Raw genomic sequence first — 26791 nt, forward strand, 5'->3', positions numbered from 1 at the left:
TTATGGGCTTTGATTCGCACCTTGTCTCTTTTCCCCAACCATCCTCAATCTTACAATAGGGATTCTTTCCTTTATAGAATATACTTTATGTATTGATTATGAATTATTTTATTTTTGATCATTGACTATACTGATTATTGCTAACGATGAACCTAATTGTTGACTTAATAAAGACTCACTAAAGAACTACTATAAAGATTTGATTAATATAGTTTTTAAACTCACATCAACTCTCATTATTGATTAAAAAGAATGATTGAATCTGTGAAGATGAATTACTTATGTACAGCTCCTGCATAATCTCATCTAACATCAAAGACCCACATGGCCCAGAAAAGCAGGGATTTCTTCCTGGTGAGTTGATAAACTTTACCTCATAAACCGATATTTAAACCAAGATCCCCTTTCCAGAACAGATGAAGCTACTCACAAGAGGTAGTTTATTGGCAGCAGCAGGCTAAACTTCACTCACAAACTGACAATAGGTACTAAACAGGTAGCAGAATTGCGAGCATCACACACAGACGCAACACACACAAACACCACCACACTTCTCACTCAGCACACCCCACCCTGGGTATATTAGGAGAAAAAATGCAAGATTCCCTCACTAAGAATAGATGCAGCACAGGCAGCATCAGGGTTGATGCAGAAGAGGAGTAGCACACATGGCTAAACTGTCACAGCTTACCTGCAAACGTCCTTGATGTAAAACAAGCATGCCAGAGACAGCAGCTGTATGACCTTCCTTCACACACAAAATGGGCACAAGACAAGCAACAACATTGTAAGCTTTCTTCACACAGAAAACGTGCAACTTGGATAGAAGCTTTGAAAATTACTCTCAAACAAATTGTGTTTTACTGTGAACATCAGTTTAAACCTATCTGCTACATGGGCAGTAGCTGTCCAAGCTTCTTGCATACTAAACATCTAAACTATGAGCAAAACTGTATAGCTCTCACTCATAAAACAGATATGGCACAGGGATGAAGGAGCACTTCAAATATCCTTCACAAATGTGATGCAACATGGGAAGCAATGGCCAGGTGTAAAATAGTAGATAGCTGTGAAAGCAGCTCTGACTAATACAGGTAGAATACAACAGAAGCAGGACAAGGCTTTCTCATAAAACAAGTGAGGCCTGACACCATGAATGGATAGGTGTACAGCTGCCAAGTGGCAACATGTCACATGAAAGACACTGTACAAACTGGGATCTGTAAATTCATGTGTAAAAAGGTAAAAACAAGTACCAGAATGCACAGTGATGATGGCTAAAAATGTAGTACTAGATGGAGCTTTCCCATTTAGCCTGTGTGGGTGTGTGTACACAGTGCATACCCTTCGGTGCCCTTACATAAGTATATAAGGTGTGGAGGTCTTTCCACTCCAGTACATATCACTCAGCGCCTTTACAAACATATGTCAGGGCACAGAGGGGCATGTGCTGCACTACAGTGCAGTGCATACCAGTCTGCGCTCTTACATACTTAAGTAAGGGCATCAAGGAGTAGACACACCCTACTGTGCAGTGATTTCAACGTGGCTGGAAGAAGGAGCAGACTCTATTTTTAAAAGCCATTCCAGAAATAAACTTTATCTGCAGTGGATTTTAAACACAAAGTGGCTGCTGCCTCTTCCAGCCCTATTAAATTAAAATAAACACTGCAAAATAATCCCACAGGTGGAGTGAGGGAATCAAATTCCACCAGTGGAATTAAAGATTTCGCCCACCCCCAGTAGGGAGGTTAGCCTGGGGTCACAGGGGCACCATGTTAAAGGAACTGAATAAGGGACAGGACTTTATTAAAGGATAAAATTGTGATGGTGGTGGTGTCAGGAGGTGTTTTTAAAACTGGTGAGGTCTAAGAAGCATAGCTATCAATTTCTTTCCAAGAGGCTTGACCAATATAATTATGGATGAAGCCTAATACACGTAACCCTAAAACCATGTGCATCACACAGCATGGTATTTGTCTAGTGTCTCATTGTGAACGTTGTTGTGTTACATCCAGTCACATCAAGTAATAACAGACATGCGCCTAAAGCTAATCAGATGTATTGTCTTTGCCAGTGCTTGATAGCAATATCAGATAAATAAGTAACAATGATATTGTTATGAAAAATTAAAATTGAAAATGTTTCAATTCTGAAAATTTGAGGCTGGCAATTAATCATTACTGAAGTCATTGGAAGGGGTAGTATTCTTCAATGTTGCAATCACTTTTGTTCTCCCCACGACACCACTTTTCTTTGCGGCCTCTCTGTGAGATACTTGTTCCTCTTTTCTCCCCACATCTTTCTGAAATCCCCCACATGCATATTGCACATCTCATCTTTCCTCTTCTGCACGTTTTCACGCTCCCCTTCTGAATGTACTCCTTTGCATGCACTTCACTTCACCAACTCCCTTTACATATTCACCTATAAGCATTTCATTTACTTTTACTTTTATCCTGCATATATTTCAACAGCTTTGTACCTTCTTCACAAATGTATGCATATACTTACACTTACAAGTGACACATGTCACAATTGCTCTGTGTGCTCGCCCAGTGACTGGCAACAGCTTGAGTCATTTCCTGCTTTTGCTTTTAAAATGTAATCTGCTCATATTCCTGTCCCAGTGAAGCATTCTCTTCAGGCACGCCTGGTGGTTCATTGTACATAGGCCTCAGCAGACCTCCCTCTCCATACAACTGTTTTAAGTTTCTATTTAATTTATTTGCAACCATCTTCGGGTGCTGTGGAGGCCCCCTTACACCATGGGGGCTGCGGGCCTAGATTGTGCCCCAGCATCTCCCTCGTCTGTGCCTTGCTCCCTTAGACTGACCTCCTGGTGTTGGTAGAGTGAAGACAGTTCTCACACTGCCACCATTCCCATGTAGCAGTTTCCATTCTGGAGAGTTCTGATGCATAGTTGCTGGCAGACGTAAGATTTAAAGAGCAGTGGCAGAGGAGGATGCAGAGCAAGAGGCAAGGTGGGACTGTTCTGTAGGAGGACAACTCCCATCTCCATGTAAGGAATGATATTCGATTAAAGGACCATTAAAGAAAAGGATATGTCAGATGCCTGCTCAAAGTCTTACCTTTTATTAAGACAATGCTGTGGGAAGGATAAAAAAAACTTGCGAAGTGAATGCCTAAATGTCCAGGCCAGACACCTTTACCCTACAGTGTCTGCTTCATCTTGCTGGAAATACTCCGATTGACTTTGATTCTTTTGTGCCCAAACCTATTGATAGCTGCCCCATGCTGTAAGTCCTTGTGATTACTCCTGCAAGCAGAATACTGTAGGGCTACCATCGGAGTCTTGAATATATTACCGTACCTCAACTTTGTTGTACTGTGCTGAAAATCAGGATTTATGTAGGAAGGAGCCTTTATTACATGAGAACATTATTTGCATTCATGGCAAACATTTCAACGCTTCTTTATCGTTCATATTATCATCCATCTAGGCCACATGGCTCCAGGGAGAACCTTGGAGGTTTCAACCCCAGCCTCTGTCTTAAGTCTTTCTTTCACTGATGACCAGAGTGCGGCAGTACAATCTCTCAGGTGGACGCTGCTGGCTTGGTGTGGGGTGATTGGAACTTTGGGATCTGTTTGTAAAAGGTTACCTTTCTAGTCCTCTACAGATCTCATCTGTGACCATTCAGTACGGTCCATGAGGGTGGCTTTGTTCACTTCTATTACAGACCATTTTTTCTTACATAGATACTGGGAGTCTCTTCCCCTGAGATCCTTCTAAGACACAACCTCGTTCTGTGCATGCCAGATTCCTCCTGAGCACCATTGGTCTTCTCAGTATTTACTGGTGAACTTAGGTGGGTGGTTGAAATTCTCTTTCCTTGATGCACAAGAGGATCAAGAGTCTCATGTAGGTGGATAAACTGACAATCAGTGCTGAAAAACATGATATCTTCACAGCTGACCTAGGCATTAATTCCCTTAGGGTTCAGCTCTCAACCTGCAGTGCTTGTATTGAACAAGGGAAGCTTGGTCACTGAAATACCATTTCAGGACACGATTGAGAGAGGCCTCGGGTAGTGCTCTAAAAGTAACATTAAACTAGACGTTTCTGATATGAAGGCAAGCTCAGGGTCACTGACTTCAGAACTGTAGTGCCTGGCTTTCAGCATTTCTCTTTTCAGGTGATAATTCACAATATCTACCATTCTTCTTCACCCAAGGACCAACTCCAAAATTCTAGTGCTGACATATCCAAATGCTTTATCTCTGGGTGGCAACTGAACATTATGCAAAACACTCTTACACACACCTCTTGTACTGATAAATAGTGAACACCCTTAACAAATAAGGGCTCAATTCGCAACCCACAGCAATTGTCTCTGAATACTTTAAAGAATAATTTGCACTGGAAACAGCAGTGAACACCAGCATCATCCCTGCTAAACAGTAATTGAAATCCTATTTTCATGGGCGCTACAGATATCTGTACAGCATTACCTGAAACATCAATGGATGACATTTAGGAGTCGCAGCTGCGATCCATTGCTTGCCCATTGTGACCCCTGGCACCAGGCGCGGCCCGTCCTTTAGGGTGGGAGGGGCCTCATGAAGATTGTCTGTCAGGCTGAACAAAGGTCAGCCTGACAGACACACTTCATTTTCAGCTCAGACAGCCAGGAGTGAGACATGTGCGATTTGCACAGAGTCCTGGCTGCCTGAGCTGAACTTTGCTGGGCTGAGGAGGTCACAGCTCCTATGGGCGTGACTTCCTTGGCTCAGCAAAGGTGCCTCGAGGCCCTCCCCTGGATGATGAGTAAAGCGTCACCCATTGACTTCGACCTCGGCACTTCAGGTTTCAGCCCTGAAGCGCCCAGGGCGAGTGTCAATCAGTGACACTTCGTCACAGCGTGGGGTGGGATCAGCAGTCTCACTGACCCCATACCACTCTGTGACTAGGTTGGGACTGCTGCCTTCCCTCATGAGAGAAGGCACCAGTCCCAACCCTCCTGGGACCTCGAAGCTGAATGGAAGTGTGTGTGTGTGATGTTTTAAAATGAATGTTTGGTGCGTGCATGCATGTTTGAATGTTATGAGTGTTAATGGATGTGCGTGCGTGTGTGAAAGAATGAGTGTGTGTGTGTGTGATGTCTTAAAATGAATGTTTGGTGCATGCGTGCATGTTTGAATGTTATTAGTGTTGTTAATGGATGTGCGTGCGTGTGTGTTAAAGAATGAGTGTGTGTGAACTTTTAAAATGAATGTTTAGTGCGTGCATGCATGTTTGAATGTTATGAGTGTTGTTAATGGATGTGCATGCGTGTCTGTGTGTGTGTGAAAGGATGAGTGTGTGTGTGCTTCCTGACCGCCCCCCTCCCTCCTAAAGCTGCTGGCCGCCACTGCCTGGCACTGCATTTGTGATCCCTAGACTCAGAGGTAGCAAAATTAGTGCCAGGAACACAGGGACAGATCGTCCTTATGGGCATCAATTGGGACTCTAATCTCTTTGTTTTGTGTAAATTTTTTATTGTACTAATAATTAATAATAATACATTAATATTCACTATTGGTGCAAAAACAATGGACTACAATTAACTGAAATGTAACCTTCCCTGGCAATCGAGTTTAGTAAAAAATATTTTTAATGTATACCATGTGCATGCGTGCAGGTGAGAGTGTGTTTAGGTGAGAGAGAGTGTTGTGTATGTGTATTTGTGTCTGTGTAAGCATGTGTGTGTGAGTGAACATAAAGGTCAAATATTGGGTGATGTCACTTGGTGAACTGAAATTCAGAGAAACATCATCTTGATTTCTTTTTTTGTAAATATCATTTTTCAGAAAAAAATTGTACTGTCATGGTAGACTTATAAAATGAGTGAGAGAAAGGGTCACCCCCTCCTTGGGATTTAAGTAGTCACATGTGGAACACACCTCTTTTCGGGACCTGTTAAATTATGATTGTAGTTCTTCATTTAAATATAGATAATAGCAGAACGAAGTCTAAGGTCTTGCATCCTTCCTATTCACACAGTGGCCAACCTTGGGTCTGTCCATTCTTAATGGTTATTTCAGCTAATCATCCACAATCAAACAATCCTACTGCTCATTAGAAGTACTGATACTTCGGGGCCTGCCTCTATATCTATCCATTTTTCGACTCTTGATGAATTGCCATTCACTGTGCTGTGATGTGTGGGCCCCAGGAGCACCAGAGTGGGGATCCAAGGGTGACATTACCTCATTATTTCTACTCTTGGGAAATATCTTCCATAATTATCCTTAAGGAAGCGCATCTAATACGTTTCAGCTTCTCCTGTTGATAGCTGGGTTTCTTCTCTCAGACCCTCTCCTAATACACACTTCCCAGGATTCTAAACATCTCCATCAGCAAGAGAACTTGCTTCTTGGACTTTTACAGGTGCCCACATAGAATTCACAAACATGTTTTTCATGTCATTTGCTTTTATGTAACACCAATGACCACGGTATATATTGTATACAACCAATACATTGATCGCTTACTCACCCAGAACTGCCATTCCTTAGTATACTTTACTGTATATTATCTCACTCTTTGTACATGTAACACTCTTTCCATCCAGTTAGGAAGATGAAATGGTATGTGTCAACAGTGACTTTTCAGTACCCTTTTCTCACCTTTAAAACAAGACCAAGTTAACAATACAAATTTACCTCACTTCAGATTTACTATTCTTTGATGCAAGGCATCTGCTCCAAAGCTGCTGCGCTGACTGCACCAAATGGTATGGTGCATTTGTAGCTCCCTCAGCACTGGAGCACTTTTGGCAGGCACTCTTACACCATAGTGCAAGGGTGTGTGTGTTCTCAAGAAGTTTTGAATTGGAAGGGGTCTATTTTGAATGTGTGCTACCCGGCACTTTTTATCATGACATTTCACCGACTTTTTGAGAGGCATGTAAAACAATTGATGGCCCGTGACAGGGGATTATGGGGCTCCATTTTGCCATGGAATGTAAGATGTTATACACAATGCCACTGATACACAAACACAAATTTTTTCATATTAGTTTTCCTGCTCTCCTTATCATTTTTGTGAGAGCTTGCATATGAGTCATAGTACTGAAACTGCTAGAAACAGCGGGTTAACATGATTCACCATCAGCTGAGGGAAATAAGGCCACTCCATTTACTGAGCCAACATCGGTGTAGGAGGTAGCAAGAACAACATACAGAATGCTTCCTTTTCTAAACACCAGTGGCTTTCGCTCACTCCCTTGGGAGCTGTTTTGGGTACACGTCCCCATGATCTTGCAAATCTAGCGCAGTAGGGGATAACAATCAAATGCAAGCACAACACAAGCACAATAAATCGTTCTAAAATGTAAGGCTTTTTATGTGGAATGATAGTTATGCAATATCAAACAGTGAATTATTGCTTCCTTGATACTTCTTCCTGTCTAACTTTTTGCAGTTAAGTACTTAAAATTATTTAGCTACAGAAGATCTCATAGATAGAGAGAAAATACATAGAACCCAGACAAAAGAAGCACCATGGGCGACATGAACATTTTAATGCGTATTTTAAAACGACAGACAAAAACAGTTGTACCATTGTTGTGTAGCATGTTAACAGGCAACGTGGTTTAATGAGTCATTCACTGGCAAATGGCGTCTTTCCGTAGGTTTGTTAATGTTAACAGGTAAACACAAAGGCCCATATGTATACTTTTTTAGCGCCGCATTTGCGCCGCTGCTGTTTGACGCAAAAGCGGGGCAAACTTACAAAATACAATTGTGTTTTGTAAGTTTGAACCGCTTTTGCGTCAAAAGCGGCGCAAATGCGGCGCTAAAAAAGTATAAATATGGGCCCAAGACACCATACTTTGCATGACCATATTCTTGTGTGTTGTCACTAAGAAAATGTGCCACGAACCCACATCTACATTTCCACAAACACGAGTGTATTGGTACACTAGCGTGCTTTTCACTCTAACCAAAGTATGAATAAGGGCCCGTATTTATACTCCGTTTGCGCCGAATTTGCGTCGTTTTTTTCGACGCAAATTCGACGCTAAACTAACGCCAACTAACGCCATATTTATACTATGGCGTTAGAGGCGTCTAGCGCCAAAGTTCCCGGAATGTGCGTCATTTTTTAGCGTGAACCCCTTCCTTGCGTTAATGATATGCAAGGGAGGCGTTCCCGTCTTAAAAATGACTCCCAGGCCTTTACGTGGTATTTATACTCCCGGGCAAAAGAGACGCCCGGGAGTGGGCGTGGCTAAAAACGGCGCATTTGCGCCGCTTTTTAACGCCTGGGTCAGGCATGGCGTTAAGGGACAAGTGGGCTCAAAATGAGCCCAGAGTGCCCTCCCCTGCCCCCAGGGACCCCCCCTGCCACCCTTGGCCACCCCAGGAGGACACCCAAGGACGGAGGGACCCATCCCATGGACATTAAGGTAAGTTCAGATAAGTATTTTTTTTTTTTTTTTTGTGGCATAGGGGGGCCTGATTTGTGCCCCCCTACATGCCACTATGCCCAATGACCATGCCCAGGGGACAGAAGTCCCCTGGGCATGGCCATTGGGCAAGGGGGCATGACTCCTATCTTTACAATGATAGGAGTCATGTTGATGGGGGATGGGCGTCGAAAAAAAATGGCGCAAGTCGGGTTACGACGATTTTTTCGACGTAACCTGACTTGCCCCATTTTAAGACGCCCATACGCCATTTTCCCCCTACGCCGGCGCTGTCTGGTCTACGTGGTTTTTTCCCACGCAAACCAGGCAGCGCCGGTCTGATTGCGCCGTCTAACGCCATTCCATAAATACGGCGCCCGCATGGCGCTTCAGAATGGCGTTAGACGGCGCAAAAGTTTTTGACGCTAAACTGCGTTAGCGCAGTTTAGCGTCAAAAAGTATAAATATGGGCCAAGGTGTTTATATTTTGGATTGATCTAGCTTTATGAATATTTACTTGCAGCCTTGAAAGAGTCTCAGGCCTTTGTTGCGTATGTTTGGTGTCTTTGAAAGCCACTTTTAGAAAGTAGACTTTTTTCTGCCTTAGCCACTTAGGGACAGATTTACAAGGCCCTATCTCTGGTTATGCTGTGCACTTCGCTGTATTTACAATATCACCTTGTAAATAGGGCCCTTTCACATGCAGCACTTTGCTGGAAGGGGCATGTAAAGGGTGTTGCTTTCATTTGTTTGTTCTATAAAAAGAGCAAATTGTCATTCAAGATTGTTTTTGTGCAGGAATGTTCCCCTTCATGCACAAAAACAATCTCCCCTGGCAATGCAGCCATCCTTGCACCACGGTGCAAGGTTGGCCTGGTTTGGAAATGCACCTGGAGCTGCGCACCAGACAATTTTGCCTGAGAGCTTGTGTAAACTGGTTTAAACAGGGTGTGTATTCTATAACACCCTTCATTATGATTTTTTCTGTCCATCTTATAATTTGCACCCCACATAAACAGGTTTAGCTGTAGATATTCATGTCTAAGTTTTTTGTATGTTTATTCTCTGTGTCTCCTCTAAAGTCACATGGGGGGTTATTACAACATTGGCGGTAAAAGACGCTTGCCACCGTGCAGAAGACCGCCAACACACCGCAGCGGCAGCGGAATTCCGCAACAGTCATTATGACCCACTGCTCGGAATCTGCCAAAATTGAGACACCCACACAAGTCTGCCACACTAAAGGTTAGTGATAAACTGGCAAAAACAAAAACCTCGACCGTCAGGCCAACAGGAATACGCCCACACTATCCCGACCCATGAATCCACACGGTGGTCTTTCAAACGCGTTATTCCATTGGCAGTACACACCGCCACGCTCAAAATACCCACACATATACAAAACACTACCACATTGGACAATTCCAAATACACACACCTGATACACATACACACACCAGTCCCACACACCCAATAAAATATAAAACACCCACCCACATCACCCACAAACCCCTACTACCAAATAATTCTGAAAGAAGGCCAGAGACAGACACCACAATCTACAAACAAGCATCCACAGGCACTCAACACCATCACTCACACAACATCGACGCACCTCACACAACACACCACTAAATATCACCCCACACATCAGAACACACACCACTCCACACATCTCCCATACCACCCCATGGCACGGCAAAGACACCCCAGGTTATCTGAGAAGGAGCTCAGGGTCATGGTGGAGGAAATCATCCGGGTAGAGCCACAGCTATACGGATCACAGGTGCAGCACACCTCCATAGCTAGGAAGATGGAGCTATGGCGAAGAATAGTGGACAGGATAAACGCAGTGGGACAACACCCAAAAAATAGAGATGACATCAGGAAGAGGTGGAATGACCTACAGGGGAAGGTGCGTTCCGTGGTCTCAAGACACCACATCGCGGTTCAGAGGACTGGTGGCGGACCCCAACCTCCTCCCCCACAACTAACAACATGGGAGGAGCAAGTCTTGGCTATTCTGCATCCTGAGGGCCTTGCAGGAGTAGCTAGAGGAATGGACTCTGGTAAGTCAAATCTTAACTATTCCATCCCCCACCCTACCTGCATGCTATCACATACCCCCACCCTCGCCCTCACCCCATCACTCCAACTCCTCACAAATGTCCACATGTCCCAATATCACAAACCACCCATCCCAACACCAAGCCCTGCATGCAACACCAAAGCATGGACACCCATCACCAAAGCATGGCCACTGCACATACCCATACACCCCCAAACCATCATCACACAAGGTCCCACACAGGAATGCAAGCACTGGGGTACATGGTCACCCACCCATTGCACACCAAGGCACACACAGATGCAATAATCATGCTTTTACACCCCTGCAGGACCCCTACCCAATGTCACCAGACAGGAGGGTCCAGACATGTCCACACCACCAACAGAAGAGGCCCACAGTGATGACAGCAGCTCTGTCCAACTGGATCTAGACGACCAGCCCGGCCCATCTGGGACCTCGGGACAGTCGGTTCCCTCACACAGTCACAGGCCACTACAGAGCTTCCCCCCTCTGGAAACACCAGCACAGCACCCACCTAGCCGGCCCATACCTCTGTCCCCAGGACACGTCAATCAGCAGTGTGTCCACCACTACAGGGAACCCAGGCTAACCCAACGACTATGGGGACCTGGGGCAGTGGCAGTGGGCACATGGTTCAGGGGACAGAGGCGCAGGCAAACAGGGGAACTGGGAGGGCTGCTGTGGGACAGGGGGAGGAAAGGCCCAGGGAACCCACTCTCCACGAGGCCCTCTCCAACATCATGGGAGTCCACCATCATTCCCAGGAGACAATGGCAACGGTTCTGGCCAAGTTTCAGGAGACCCAGCGGCTGCAGGAGGAACAGTATTTGGGCTTCAGGAAGGAAGTCAGATTCATCAATTCCACCCTGGACACCATCGTAGGGGTGCTGAAGGAAGTCCTCAACACCAGGAGGGACACTGTGGCACAACAAGGGGCCCCTGACACTAGCCTGGACAATTAACTGCCCACTACCTCCGCCGGCGCTAATGGACAGGAGGCACCGCTACAGGACCACCACACCAGAACCCCACCCCCTGCAGATCGAGAACCACCCCGCAAACGGTCCCTGAGATCCAGGACAAAGACAGAGAACGATGCCAAGACCCCCGCCAAGAAATGAGACCACCCTGATTGTCATCCTTTTGTCCCACCTTGTCACCCTGTCCATCCTCAAACTGCCCCAGCTCCACTTCCTATGCCCCTTTAGACAATGCACCTGGGAGACTAATAGCTTGGACTCTGCCATGGACATTCCTCCACCATCACCCCTCACCATTTAACAACCCCCTCCAACATTGAGCACTTAAATAAACACCCTTAAAGCACAAAACAATCTGGAGTTTGTCTGTGATTTCGAATTAGTGTATTAGCAATTACAGTAACAAAATGCTCTTTCAATGGTAATGTCAACATACCTATGTCACACAGCTATAGTCCATGAGGAAACAAAGCAGATGTCACACAGTGGGACCCACATCTGTGAAATCGTAAGAGAAAGTGACAACTCAGTGACCATACACTGGGTGAAAATGACAGACAGTAGAGAGGTAGTAGTATTAATGTACATGTAGTAGGCAGGTTTGTCTTCTTACCTGTGTCTCACTGGAAGTATTGCAGGATCACAGAGTTCCTGTTGTCGATGTCCTCTTCTTCTGCTTCCTCATCTTCACTATCCACAGGCTCCACAGCTGCCACAACACCTCCATCTGGACCACCCTCCTGCAGAAAAGACACCTGTTGTCGCAAAGCCAAGTTGTGAAGCATACAGCAGGCCACGATGATCTGGCACACCTTCTTTGGTGAGTAGAATAGGGAACCACCTGTCATATGGAGGCCCTGGAACCTGGCCTTCAGGAGGCCGAAAGTCCGCTCTATAATCCTCCTAGTTTGCCCATGGGCCTCACTGTAGCGTTCCTCTGCCCTTGTCCTGGGATTCCTCACTGGGGTCAGTAGCCATGACAGGTTGGGGTAACCAGAGTCACCTGCAAATGGCGAGAGCCAACTGTTAGACACACACTAACTCTTAGGGATATCCCCAGGCAACTATTTCCAGTGTGGCTACTAGGTGAGCACCTGGAACCAAATCACAGTGCCTCTGTAGTTGCCCCATCACATAAGGGATGCTGCTATTCCGCAGGATGTAAGTGTCATGCACTGAGCCAGGGAATTTGGCATTAACATGGGAGATGTACCATTCATTGAACTGTAACTCTTCCGGTTTCTGTACATCTGTTCACTCCTGCGGGGGTGGGGGGACCAAGGCCACATGTGTCCCATCAATGGCACCTATGATGTTGGGGATATGTCCCAGGGCATAGAAGTCACCTTTCACTGTTGGCAAATCCTCGACCTGAGGGAAAACGATGTAGCTCTGCATGTGTTTCAGCAGGGCAGACAACACTCTGGACAACACGTTGGAAAACATAGGCTGGGACATCCCTGATGCTATGGCCACTGTTGTTTGAAATGACCCACTTGCAAGGAACTGGAGTACTGACAGCACCTGCACTTGAGGGGGGATCCCCGTGGGATGACGGATAGCTGACATCAGGTCTGGCTCCAACTGGGCACACAGTTGCAGGATTGCGGCACGATCAAGCCTGTAGGTGATGATTACATGTGTTTCCTCCATTGTCGACAGGTCCACCAGCGGTCTGTACACCAGAGGATGCGGCCATCACCTCATGTCCCAGCGGACGGTGCCTATGGAGGACAACAGCGAGCACAGAGTCAACCAACTCAGAGGTACATAAACACAGCTTACTCAGAAAACTATTCATAACCTGAAATTTGCCTGCATGAGTTTTGAGCCAAGGCCTAGGTATGTGTGACGCAGTTAAAAATAAAGCCATGTAGGCCCCTGAAAAGGCGGCTGCCTGACCTGTAAAGTGGGACAATGGGATATGAGGTAACTGCGCTGGCATTGTACACCATCGCGGTAGGCGGTCTAAGACCGCTGCGCAATTCTGCATTGGTTAACATTGGACCCCATGGGTCCCAGGAGCCAATGACGATGTACGCCGGCGGTGACAGTACGCACCGCCATGGACGTGACCTCCATTTTCTGTCAGTTCAATCACTTGATACCTGATCTTTGACAGGAGAGGACCTACACTGCAAGTGCTGCTGTGACCTCAGTCTGGAAGAGACAATGGCTTGTGCGTCTGGGGAAAGGGCCCCCGCCTTCAGCACGGAGGAGTTGGAGAAACCCGTGAATGGGGTCCTCCCCCAGTACACGCTACTCTACGGTCCTCCAGACAAACAGGTAAGTACACTGTGAGCATGCTGTATGGGCAATGCCTGTGTGGAGTGGGGTGGATGAAAGACAGGGAGGGGGAGAATGAGGCATGCATGAAACGACGGTGAGTGCATGTGCCACATGGCAAGGGTAAGGATGCGGGCCAATGAAGGTGACGGTGCAGTTGGTAATAACTTTTCTTTTTCCCCTGTACAATTCCTGTAGGTCAGCGCCCACCAGAAGAAGGCTGTTTGGCATGCCATCGCCAAGGACGTCCGGACCTTAGGGGTCTACCACAGACGGAGCACCCACTGCCGTAACAGATGGGAGGACATTTGCCGCTGGAGCAAGAAGACGGCAGAGGCCCAGCTGGGGATGGCCTCCCAACGTGGGAGGGGTGCCCGTCGCACCATGACCACCCTGATTTTCAGGATCCTGGCGGTGGCGTATCTGGAGTTGGATGGGCGCTTGAGGGCATCACAGCAGCAACAAGGGGGTGAGTACACACTCATTCTGCTGATTCAGCGCGCAGTGGAGGTGTCTGGGTAGGAGAGGTGGACTGTGGGTTCCCCTAGGCCAGGGCGAGTGTGCTAGTTAAGTTCCCTATTTCAGGCAGACCCTGTGGCACCCCACCCCACCTGGGTACAGTGCCAACCACACCTAGTCAGGGTCTTGTGACATCCATGTGTGCAGATATCGGCCATAGCCTTGTAGGCCATGTCCCAGGGATTGAATAGTGGACCCCAAGTGCACGGCGTAGTGCAGGGGGCTTCTGCGTCTGTCGTGTCTGCCAACGGTAGCGGTAATGCATGGCATGTCTTTCTTCTGTCTCCCCCCCCTTTTTGTGGTCTCCCTGTACTTGTATGCATTAGCATCATCATGCAGAGGAGCAGTGGCACCGGAGCAGGAGGGAGCTGCATCCCACATGGCCCTGGAGGGTGAGACTGCGGACTCCGATTTCACCAGTGGGACGGAGGGCGAGTGGAGCTGCACGACAGGGACAGGAGCCGAAACCAGTGATACGGACTCGTCCTCTGATGGGAGCTCCCTTGCAGTGGCGGGCTCATCTGTGCCCCCGCATCTACAGGTACAGCTGCCACCACCCCATCCAGCACCGCCCTCCCAGCAGCCCCTCAGCCTTTACCCCGTGCCCACTCACCCAGGAGTGTGGGCATCACCTTCGCCCCAGGCACCTCAGGCCTGAGGTGCCTCGGTCGAAGGTGATGCCCACCTACCCCAGTCACCCCTGCTGCACTCAGTGTGGAGGCCATTGACCTCCCAATTTTTACCGCCGGCTAACGCCATTCCAACGCGCCATGCGGGCGCCTTATTTATGGAATGACGTTAGCCGGCGCTGCAGGCTGGCTGCGTAAAAAAAATGACTCACACCAGTCAGCGCCAGCGTATGGGAAAATGGGGGTTGTGCGTAAAAAAATGGTGCACGTCAGGTCTGAGGCAAAAATCAGGCCTCAAACTGGACTTGCGCCATTTTTTTTTATGCCCAACCTCCATTGACATGACTCGTGTCTTAGCAAAGAAAGGAGTCATGCCACCTTACCCAATGGCCATGCCCAGGGGAACTATGTCCCCTGGGTATGGTCATTGGGCATAGTGGCATGTAGGGGGGGCCAAATCTGGCCCCCCTATGCCACTTAAAAAAAACGAAAAAAAATACTTACCCCAACTTACCTCAACTTCCCTGGGATGGGTCCCTCCATCCTTGGGTGTCCTCCTGGGGTGGGCAAGGGTGGCAGGTTCCCCCTTTCAAAAAATGACGCACATGGTGGGACTTTGACGTCCGCTGGGTCGGGCGTCAAAGTATAAATATGGGGCAGGGTTTGCACCGAATGTGCGTCAAAATGTTTGATGCACCTTCGGCGCAAGCAGAATATAAATATGCCCCTGAGTGTATAGCGTCAAATGCTGGTCTTTATATGAATGTCATCATTTTAAATGGTTTTACAAACATTCGCAAATCACACTACTGCATTTAGCATTTACACAATGTTATTGAAATATTTGTTGTCAAGTGTTAGTTCACTTAAACATCACATAACCGAGTTGTTGATTCTGGTGAAGCTGAGGCCGCAGTATTTTGTTAATTTCTGTTGTGCCCATGGTGCAGTTTCCAGGTCACAAGGTTTTAGTTTAATTGTTAGTATTTAAGAACTCAATTGCAGGACTGGAGGCTTCGGATTATGCTTCTCTTTCTTTATTAATTGAATTTACAGTGGCCAATTAAAACACTTAAAGTATTAAAAAAAAACACATTACACATGAACCCCGGTACTCCAGAGTCCTGCCCCCTGTAAATATGTTCCTGTCACCATAGTCATTTCTCTTTCTTTGCCACTAACAGCCAGAGATAAGTACATTCTGTTTTTCCTTCAACTACATAATATTGCACTGGTTTTAATCTTGTTTAAGCTTGCATCTGGGCTTTTCACCCTTGGGAGTTTCTGCGGGACTGCCCCATCACATTTGCCAGCTGTGCAGCAGGGATTGTAATGCGAGCGAGTCGGTTGAGAACCACATCCTCTTTCTTCTTCTGATGTTGCACATGTGTGCAAAGCCGACTAGGATGTTAACTTATGGTGATTGGTTTTGCGTGTAGCAGCACAGTCTTGTCAGTTATTCCAATCACCCTGGCCCAACAGGGCCATGTAAATGCTTGAAAGGCTTTGTGCCAGGGAACTGATACAGGTTGCTTCCTCCACACCCTATTTAGCTGGCAGAGATGAGAACTGTCTCAATTACTCATCTTGAGCTGTATTATACCTGTTGTGGCTTCTTCCCCCCCTGAACTCTTCTAAATACTCTATAGTTATCCCAGGCATGGCATGCTATGCCGAAGAGGATGAGTACTATCAGGACATGTCAGAGGTACCCTATGAACGCCAGATGGAAGAGATATTACTGGAGGCCCTTAGAAACGATGTAGAGGACTCTGTGAATCAGGCTATAATTGAGGCTCTGAAGCCATTTACACAACCACTGATGAGGTGTGGGCAACGTGAACTGATATGGGGATTCCCTTCTGATACCTTGGCCAGAGATGGCCAGAATCCAGAATTGGACATTTCCCAGAGAGCCTCATCTGGAGTTACTTCTTCTGCAGAAATTTTTGCGCACATGGCCGCACCAGTCCTTAGGGACCATGAGTATGGAAGTTTTGCTTCTCAAAGTACTTCCAGAAATGTTTCCTTTTCCAAAATCTCAACTGACAGGGTCTCTCCCTCCTTTTCCTCTCAATCCTCTGATCAAGCTGAAAAGGACCCAAAAGCTGCCCCAAAGCAAAATCACCAAACTTACTATCTAAATGTTGATGTATCTGAGCTTAAACTCTGCTCCTTGACCCAGAGAATATTGTACACCCATGCTCCACAGAATGGGTCCTGTATAGGGAGGTAGCGCATTATGTGCAAGGCAGGCTGAGGAAAGGATTTGAACGTGAAGTGCGTAACTCCTTAGGCTCGGAATGCCCCTGTCCCTCTCTGCTTGGTAAATAGGTGGAAACGCCAGATTTGGACTAAAATATGGCAACCTTCCTTAAGAGATTTGCAAAAGACCCAAAAAATATGGCTAACAGTGGTCTTTTTGCCAGGGCCAGATGCTTCAGAGGCCAAGTGCCAGGCCGTGGCTTCAACCAGGCCTGCAGAGGATACTCACAAAGAGGTCGGGTAATTACTACAACTCTCCCAGTTTCTACCCCACCCATGTCAGATGAAGTCGTAGTTCTGCCTCCCGAGGTGAATACTGTGGAGGTTCCACCACCTTTGAAGCCACTTACTCAGTTAAGAGTGTTCCTATTTTCAGAGGTTATTCTATGGGGAAGGGTAAGATTGTATTTACATGCCTGGGAGCTAATTTCCCAAGACACATGAAATATGTAGAGAGTGGAGGTGTACAAACAAGAATTTTATTCCAACCCGCATCAAGAGACTCTCCCCTCCTTCTTTTTTCCAAAACAGAAAGCAATTTTATAGATGAAGAAATGAGTTCGCTCCTTGTCAAGCAAGCAATAGTCAAGACTACTTCACATCCTCTGAGGTTTGTCAGTACAATCATCTTGGTTCAAAAGAAAGGCGGCAGCTCCCATCTGGTCCTGAAACACAAAACTTTCAATTCTTGGATGGTGTACTGCCATTTTAAAATGGAGAGCATTAATCTACTATGAGATCTGTTGCAGGAAGGAGACTGCCTGATGCGTCTCGAGCCCCAGGACACATACTTAGCAGTTCCCATATATACTTCTCACTGACCGTTTCTTCAGTTTTGCTGGCAAAGCCAATGGTACGAGTTTGCTGTCCTTCTCTTTGGTCCTTCATTGGCTCTGTGGTGTTTCACCAAACTCTATGGCCGGTAGTTCAATATCTCAGAGAGAGAGAGAGGGGTCCCCCTCATTGTTTACATCAATGATATTCTGACCATGGCACAAAGCGGGAACATGGTCCTTCTGCACCTTTCCTGGACTATCCAACTTTTACAAGACCTCGGGTTTGTCATCAACTCAGACAAATCAGTCATGAGGTCATCCCAGTCCATAGAATTCTTAGACTTTCAGGTGGACTCCATCAAGGCCCAGTTGAGATTACCTCTGGCGAAACAGATTTCCATCAAGAAAGCGTTAAGGAGAGCCCTTGCCTCTCCCACTATATCATTAAGGACTTTGGCGTACCTGGAGGGCCTGTTAGCTTACTCAATCTAAGCTATATGTCTGGGTCCCACCTATCAGCTGGCCTTTCAACATCTGAATATTTTGCATCTTCCAAAAGGGTTATCTTACTCGGAACAGATAATATTGTTGGAGGAATCAAGGACAGAGATAACCTGGTGGTTATATCACATGGATGCGTGGAATGGCAAAGCCATTTTTGCATTGACCTTGGAAATAATAATGGAATTGGATGCCAGTAGTTGGGGCTGATGTGCTTCAGTGTAGTTCAGTGGAGAGAGGGGTCAGATGGCCCCCGAGGAACTGAGTCTCCACATCAACTGTTTAGAGTTGATAGTGGGAGAATTTGTGATCTGATCCATTGGACAATATATCAGCAGCCCATTACAAAAATCACCTAGGCAGAACAAAGTCACAGATTCTGGTACAGATTTCCAAGGATGTTTTGCATTATTGCTTCCAACATCAGATTTCTCTGTCCTCGGAACATATTTGCGGGAGCTCATATTGGATGGTGGACTGGAAATCTAATTTCCTGTGGGATGCCATCAAATGGAAACCCTGCATCTGTCACACATTGAATCTACTGTGGGGTCAGTGGATGACAGACGTATTTGTGTCTCGGCTGACTGCTCAACTCCCTCTCTTCTACAGTTGAAGACCGGACACCCTAGCAGTGGGCTCTGATGCATTCCTTCTTTCTTGGACGACATGGGTTCTCTATGTGTTATCCCCCTTCTCCATTATTCGGAGAGTACTCTCCCAGGTGAGGAGGAAATTGCCAGAGATTGTCTTGGTGACCTTGTGTTGGAAAGCCCAATTGTGGTTTCCAGTAGCAATGTTGTGTTGTACTCCTCCAACATGAATTCAATCCTTCCCAACTCTTCTCTCTGACCTATTGTGTCTGCCTCACCCTTTGGTGACGTCAGGTCAATTGTCCCTCATGGCGAGGAGACTTTCAGCAGACATTGGCTAATGTTGGGAGTTTCAGAGGACGCTATGTTTTTCTTATAATCTTGGGCGATGTGAGACATCCTTGAAAAGATGGGCATGATGGTGTGGAGAATGTAGTGTAGATCCCTTGGGGCAGAAATATAAATGATTGTAAATTTGTTTTCAGATTTGGCCACTCAGGGTCTGTTGTATTGGACCATCAACAGTTTTAGATCAGCTGACTAAGTAGGCTATTCACATTTAGAACATCCCTTGGTCTGTAAACTTCTCAGGGGCATTAGGATGGTACGTCCCCCTCAGACGAAGTATACCACATTATGGGATGTGATGTAGTCTTGCGTTTTTGGAGTGCATTGCCTGCCAACAAAGATCTCTCTCTCGTAAGCAATTGTTGGAGAAGCTGACGCTTCTTCTTTGTCTGATTTCCTGTAGGTGTGTCTCTGGGCTGTGGATTTACCAAGTAAAGCATTAACTCCATCTTGAGTCTCATTTTCTATTTCTAGATGTACGAAAACTGCATCACATTGTATTTCCTACCCTGCTTTCCCTCATAATCAAAAGTTATGTGTGGTGAAGTACTTGAAAATTTATGAAGAGTGTACTTGAGAATTTCATAGAGATTTTACTGATCAGTTTCTTATTTCCTTGCAGAACACTGTTGGTCCAGCCTCAGCAGCTACTCTGGCACGTTGGGTCAAGTAGTTTTTGAGAGAGGCTGGAATTGATATTTCCATTTTTGGAACTCATTTGGTACGCAGAGCTATGTCCTCTAGTGCTTTTTGCCCAGGTCTCATTTGGAGGACATCATGGTCGCAGCAGATTCGGATTCCACATTTGAGGTATTCTACCACAAATCATTTGTCGATGTTGCATCCAAAGTAGTGCTCAGCTTTAAACTAGCATAATCATAAACCTCTGGTCCTACCATACAATACAAAACCTTCTAGTTGACTCATCCAGAATTTTCAATTCTATTAAGGACATGGACGCAAGGATTATCCCTTCCATATTGCAGAGAGTATTGGATTGCATGATAATTCAAAGAATGATGAATATTGATTGATGTTCAACAATGTAATCAAGATGTTAATTTTAATGTTCCCACCCAATTTGGTTTCCTATACATGATTCATGGTTACTCACCTTCTTTTTTTTTTTTTTTCTTCTCAGGAATGATGTTAGACCTGGCATTCTCGGCGTGGTTTCATTTTGCCTCCTGTATTTTTGACCATGTGCTGGATTTCATTTTTTGCTGGTTTTGGTACTCTGGGCAATTTACCATTGCTGGTCAGTGCTAAAGTGCAAGTGCTTCCTGTGCAAACTGTGATTATGATTGGTTACCCTTGATTGACCTATTTGATTTACTAGAAAGTCTCTAGTATAGGGTAACGTGTGCCCAGGGCTTGTAAATCAAATGCTATTAGCAGCCCTGAAGCATTGATTGTGCCACTGTAAACATGAGTAGCCCTGTAAACATGTCTTGTGCCATCACAGTGTCTGTGTACAGTTTTAAAACTGCTATGTCGGCATGGCAAGTGCACCCACTTGCCATCCCCAAACCTTTCTTTTTAGTACATGTAAGGCACCCCTAAGATGGGCCCAAAGTAACCCATTGGCAGGGTGCAGTATATTTAGTATTACATGTACTAGTGTGTTTTACATGTCCTGATAGTGAAATACTGCCAAATTCATTTTTCACTATTGCAAGGACTATCCCACCTATAGGGTAACATGGGGATTGCCTTGAAATATCTCTCAAGTGTAATTTCCCATTGAGAGCAGATAGAGATTTGAAGTTTGGGGTCTCTGAACTCTCAATAAAAAAATACATATTTTAGTGAAGGTGGTTTTTGACGTGTGTGTTTGAAAATGCCACTTTTAGAAAGTCAGCATTTTCTTGCTTAACCATTCTGTGCTTTTGCCTGGCTGTGGAATACACGTCAGGGTCAGGATGACATTTGGACTGGTTGTGAATTCACTTTAGACAGTTACACAAAGGGAACTGAGGTGTGCCTTACATATCTTGATGGGTCTTCCTGGGCTAGAGTGGTAGGAGAAGCTGACACTTGCACCTGAATAGGGCTGTCCCTGTCCTACACAACCCCCTAGAGTGTGTCCGGGACCAGGGCTAGAAAGGCAGGGTCTTGTGCACTACAAATACTTTCCTTGAAGCCTACTTCAAAGGAAAGAATGATTAAAAGGATTGGACCCAAAACCCCAGACACTTCTGGATCTAGAGGAGACTCTGCCAAGGAGAGAAGCTGGAAAGCTGTGAGGAGGAGTACTGCTCCTTTGCTGTGTGTGCTTTTCTGGGTTGGCCTGCAGTTGCTGCTTCTGCGTTGGAGAGGACAAAGACTGTACTTTGCTATGTATCATAATTGTGAAATATCTCCAAGGACTGAACTTGTCTCTTGTTAGGAAGTCTCTGGGACATCAAAGACGTCACCTTCCAACCTCTTGGTTATCTTGCTGAGGATCTGGACTTGTCAAGAGGTGCCCACCCCAGTTCAAGAGCCCTTGGGAGTGAAATCTGGCATAAAACAAGAAGATACAGGTACATCGACTCGGGACGACTCCAGAACCTGCACTGCTACCTGACTCCATGCCCCTGCCTGCACCCAAAGCCATGGTCCCCGCTGAAGTGCAACAATCGCAAGCAACACCTCCAGCCTGACGCCGCCACAGTGCCTCCAAGGTTCTGCAACATTGTGAGTCTGTGATACCCGACTCAGCCATTGAGTCTATGGCCCCGACACCATGAAGTTGCCTAATTGCCCCTTGACTCGCTGGACTCATCAGCCCCGCTGGATAATAAGGAACTGATGCCTCACTGCCTACGCCACCTCACCTCCACTGCCAACGTAAGGAACAGATGTCTCACCTCCCCTACGTAGCAGTAAGGAACTGATGGCTCACCTGCTGCTTAGCAGTAAGGAACTGATACTGCACCACTACCAGCGACGCCCCAGCTCCCTGACTCCGTGCCACGTCTTTGACTCTGCCTCATTTCTAAGGTACTGTACCTTGGGTCTGTGCGACTCTGTGACTGGTGGGACCTTATGAGTGGCGTCGGACTGTTGGGAACATCTCTGTGAAAACGCTGTGATAGCACTAGCTGGAACTAGTGTGTTTCTAAGCACTTTGTTGGGATTTAATCTTTAAAAATTCATATCGTTGTTTGTGTATGTTGGATTTTTGTCATTTTTGGTCTTGTTTTACTTAGGTAAATATTTACTATTTTTCTAAACTGGTGTGGTGTCCATTTTTATTATTTTCACTGTGTTACTATGTGTGGGTACAAATACTTAACACATTGCCTCTGAGACAGGCCTGACAGCTTGTGCCAAGCTACCAAGGAGGTGAGCAAGGATTATCCTAGGAGTGTAAATCCCTTACCCTGACCAGACTGAGGGTCTAGTTGGAAGGGTGTAAACTGACTTCCAACTAGAGACCCTATTTCTAACAAACAGATAATAATCCACATGAATATTCAAGTTGGACTTGGACAGAAGATTTCAGTGCATTGCTGCGTGACCAGCTGTCCATTGAAGAATTGAATTCAAAATTGTGATGAGTTTGTTGTGGTTTCAAAAGTTCTTTGATAGATTCAGGTTGTCAAAATGTTGTTGAATAAGTTTGCAAAGAAAGAGGAAGGACTATGGTGCAGGAACATATAAAGAGGGAGCAGGCCCTGGATTGGGCAGGCCTCGGGACTACTGAGATTCATGGGAAGCATATTTTTTAATTTAAGTGTTTCGATTTGCTGCTGTAAATTCAATTAGTAAAGAAAGAGAAGCATAATGCTTTCCTCCGTGCCCTTAATAGAATTGAAAATTCTTGATGCTTCAGCTAGAAAATGTTGTATTCTGTTTGCATCTGGTTCTGGTTATCACGGTTGCTGGCAAGGGTACAAGGGGGTGGCTGGACTTGACATCCTAATAAACAACATTTGCTGTTATATTTTGCTGACACGCAATCAGCACAATAGTTTGTTCAGGTATTAGGAGTTTCTTCATTCCATATTTGAGTACGTTTGTTTTTGTTTGGTCATTAATTTAGAGTTGTTTTTACATGTGTCATCTATGAGGGGGATACACTTACCTAAATGGGTGGATTTTGAAATTTATTATAAAAGAGCTTTTGGTGCTTGGTTTTGGGTTACTTTTCTGCATGCAGGTGTATTAGTATAAACATTTCTACATAACGTGGTTTTGATTATGGGGTGGTTTTCACTTATTAGTTGGTTCAAGGCATTTAGGTGTAAAATGGAAGTGTTCATGCAAACTGTTTGCAGGGGGGTGACATGCTGGAGTCAGAATTTATGAAATTGTATGATAAAATCACATTGTAAACACAGAACATTTAATTAATCATCACTGAGCTATTGTGAGTGTATCTGATGAAATGGGTTACCTAATACTGATTCTGATGAAATTATAATTTGCCTGTTTCAGTTACTCTTGATGAAGAGATTGTTTTATGGGTGACAAATGGATTAATGTGTGATGTAATTAATACATGGATTTTCACACATTGGAGTCATCAAATTGTCAATAAAGCATGGAAGATGTGAATATTTATGTTTTAGTTTCATAGAACTGGATTATACATGCTGAAATGAAGATTAATAATGATTATCACAAGTGTTGCTGCATTCAGCATTGGCCTATGGGCCTGTTTAAAGGCTGTGCACCTTAGGAATGTTGTAACTAATTTGGTCATCAGCTTGTTCTCAATATAAGCCTTTTGCCCGGCCTACATTTTCCTCGTTAATGCTTATAAGTTACACCTAAGGAAGAACCTAAATATCCGTAGGGCAGGGCACATGGTATGTAAAAAAGGCAGGACATGCATATTTTATGTTTTATAGTCCTGGCAGTGAAAAATTGCCAAAGTTGCAGGCTAGCTGTCCCATGGGAAAGCACTGAGGTATGACACCTTATAATGTTGAACCTCAGTTTTGGCCTAGCTAGACAAATGATTGAAGGACTCACTTATACAGTAATTTAAAATCAAACTTAATGGTCAAGTCGGATTGTATATTAATGTTTTGAAAATGACACTTAGAAAATTGTCATTTTCCTGACTGAGCCAAATGTGCCTTTCTGTCAGTGTTCCCTGTCACCCAGGAGCTGCATGGCTCCTTGGTTAGATGTGAAGTGGCTCCCAGAGTGGAGACAAAGGGAGAGGGGTTGACTTTCCCCTGGCAGGATGGACATCTGTACTGTGCCCAGCAGTGTAATTTACTTCAAATTATGCCTACCCTCTTAGAGGCATTTGTAGCTTACACCTAGATCTGCCTCCTCTGCTGTCCTGCTAGCCAGCAAGGGAATGTTTCCAGTGGGAGAGGAGCTGCCCTCAGTATCAGTTTTGAGTTACAGTGGGAGGGTTTGTTCAGTTCCCTGACGCATCCAGGTAAGAGAAACCCCGCACAAGGGAGGAAAGGTTCTGCCATCTTGGTTGAAGTAGAGAGGAGTACAGTGGGATTGTTTGAAATAGGGCACACAGGAACTGCTGCAGAAGTGGGTAGGGTTACCCCGGTAACGTTTTCCCTTTTGGTCAGAGCGGGGTCAGGGATAACCCCCACCCACAGGATAGTGCCAGACATAAATGGGACCCCGCTGAGCACCCTCTTCAGAACAATGCTGGACCTGTGGAGAAAGAAGAATGGCTGCACCTGATGTTGTGACTTGTGAACCCTAAGTAATGGATTCGCTCCCAGTAAAGCAAGCTATCAGTTGGCTGACATCTTGTAAAGCTACATGGACACAAAAGCTGCACAGAGCCCACTTTCCAGAAGAGCCTTGCTGACCAGTTTAAGCTGGCCCTGCCATCTACCTTGTTAATGACTTCTATTAATGTGAGTAATGAATCACATGTGCTGTTCCTGAGGTCCAGGAACCATGGCTAGTCTTAGTATGTACTCCACCTGCCCACACTGCAATGGCTTTGACCTAGAAACATTGTGCCAACTTTTTCCCTGAAGAAGCATCAGGAGACTCAGACCACATTAAATTGAAGCTGTTAGCATCAAATCACCACTCAGATCCAATTCACTTGTCTGCCCTGCTGAAGCAGATCTAACTATAATTAAAGTTTCTCAGTCCAAATGTAGAGAGTTTAACTGAGAGCGATGCCGAGCAGAAGCTGATCGACACTGAGACCTTGGAGTGGGATTTTTATTTTGTTGTGCTTTTTACTTTAACTGTTTCAGTACTTCTAAATACCTCAGACATTTTCTCAGAATAAGCCTATCTGATCTTCGCCATAGCTACCATGGGTTGAGCTCAGGTTTAAATTGCTGAAACATTCACTGTACCTATCAGGAATAGCGCCATTATTACTTGTGATGCAGTAAAATCCACACCAACTAATAATCCACTTTCTCACAGTCACCCACTCGCTTTTTCAATTCTTTCAGGTTACATCTTCATGTCTGACCATGCATTGTTTTCCAAATCTTCATTGTGGATGACAAGCAGAGAAACAACACATGTACAGATGTAACATCTGCAATGTCTGTGTAAACCTTTTCTAATTAAAACATTCCAACTATAATTCATTTTGTACTGTATTGTAAAATAAGTTGAGTTGACTGATGCATTTTAATCATGCAGCAAATTATATTGCTGCATTGCTCGGTGATGAAATAAACATACCACTGGGGACTCAAAATTTAACTCCAGATCGCATATAAAATAACACCCTGGTCGTAAGCCAAGAATTTGTGCTTCTTTTGGCTGTTGCATTTTAAGGACATTTAGGTTTTGATAAATTAATCAAGAAAAAGATTGCTTAATAGAAAAGATACCTTCAAATCACAGCTTCTACATATGTGCTCATGTAACAAATTTTACCAGTTTCAATCTGATCAACGTAACACCAACATTGAACAGACCTGCCAACTCACACAGTGCGATAGTGTGTCTCAAAATAATGGCTTCTTTCAGAGAGTCATCCGGTGAGGAATCAATATCACATGATGGCAGATAGTGTGAGTTGAAAACCCCTATGGAGTGTGTTTTCAACTAACATTGGCTTGAGGCTGAGCACAGCTGATGTCAATGGGGAGTTTACAATCTCCTTGGGACATCAGTAACAGCCTTTAAAGAATTATTTTGTGTGTTTTATTTGAAGGGGTGTGTGGGGGTGGTTTACAGTAGGTCACAGACAGTGACCTGCACAAAGTCCCTCTGCCTTTCATTCACACATCCCTCTTGAGCACTTTCATTGCTGCTGTGGCAATGGGTTCAAGGTCCCGGCTTCTCCCAGGCTCTTCTTGTATTGTCCCCTCACGCAGTGAGATTTTGTTTGAAGTTAGTAGGCCTGACATTAAAGCACAATGAAAACTCTGAAGAATTGCACAGTGTAAGTCATTGTTTTATAACCGAAGACACCTTTATATTTGACTAAC

This window comes from Pleurodeles waltl, chromosome 4_1 (genome assembly GCF_031143425.1).
Source record: "Pleurodeles waltl isolate 20211129_DDA chromosome 4_1, aPleWal1.hap1.20221129, whole genome shotgun sequence".
NCBI classification, from domain to species: domain Eukaryota; kingdom Metazoa; phylum Chordata; class Amphibia; order Caudata; family Salamandridae; genus Pleurodeles; species Pleurodeles waltl.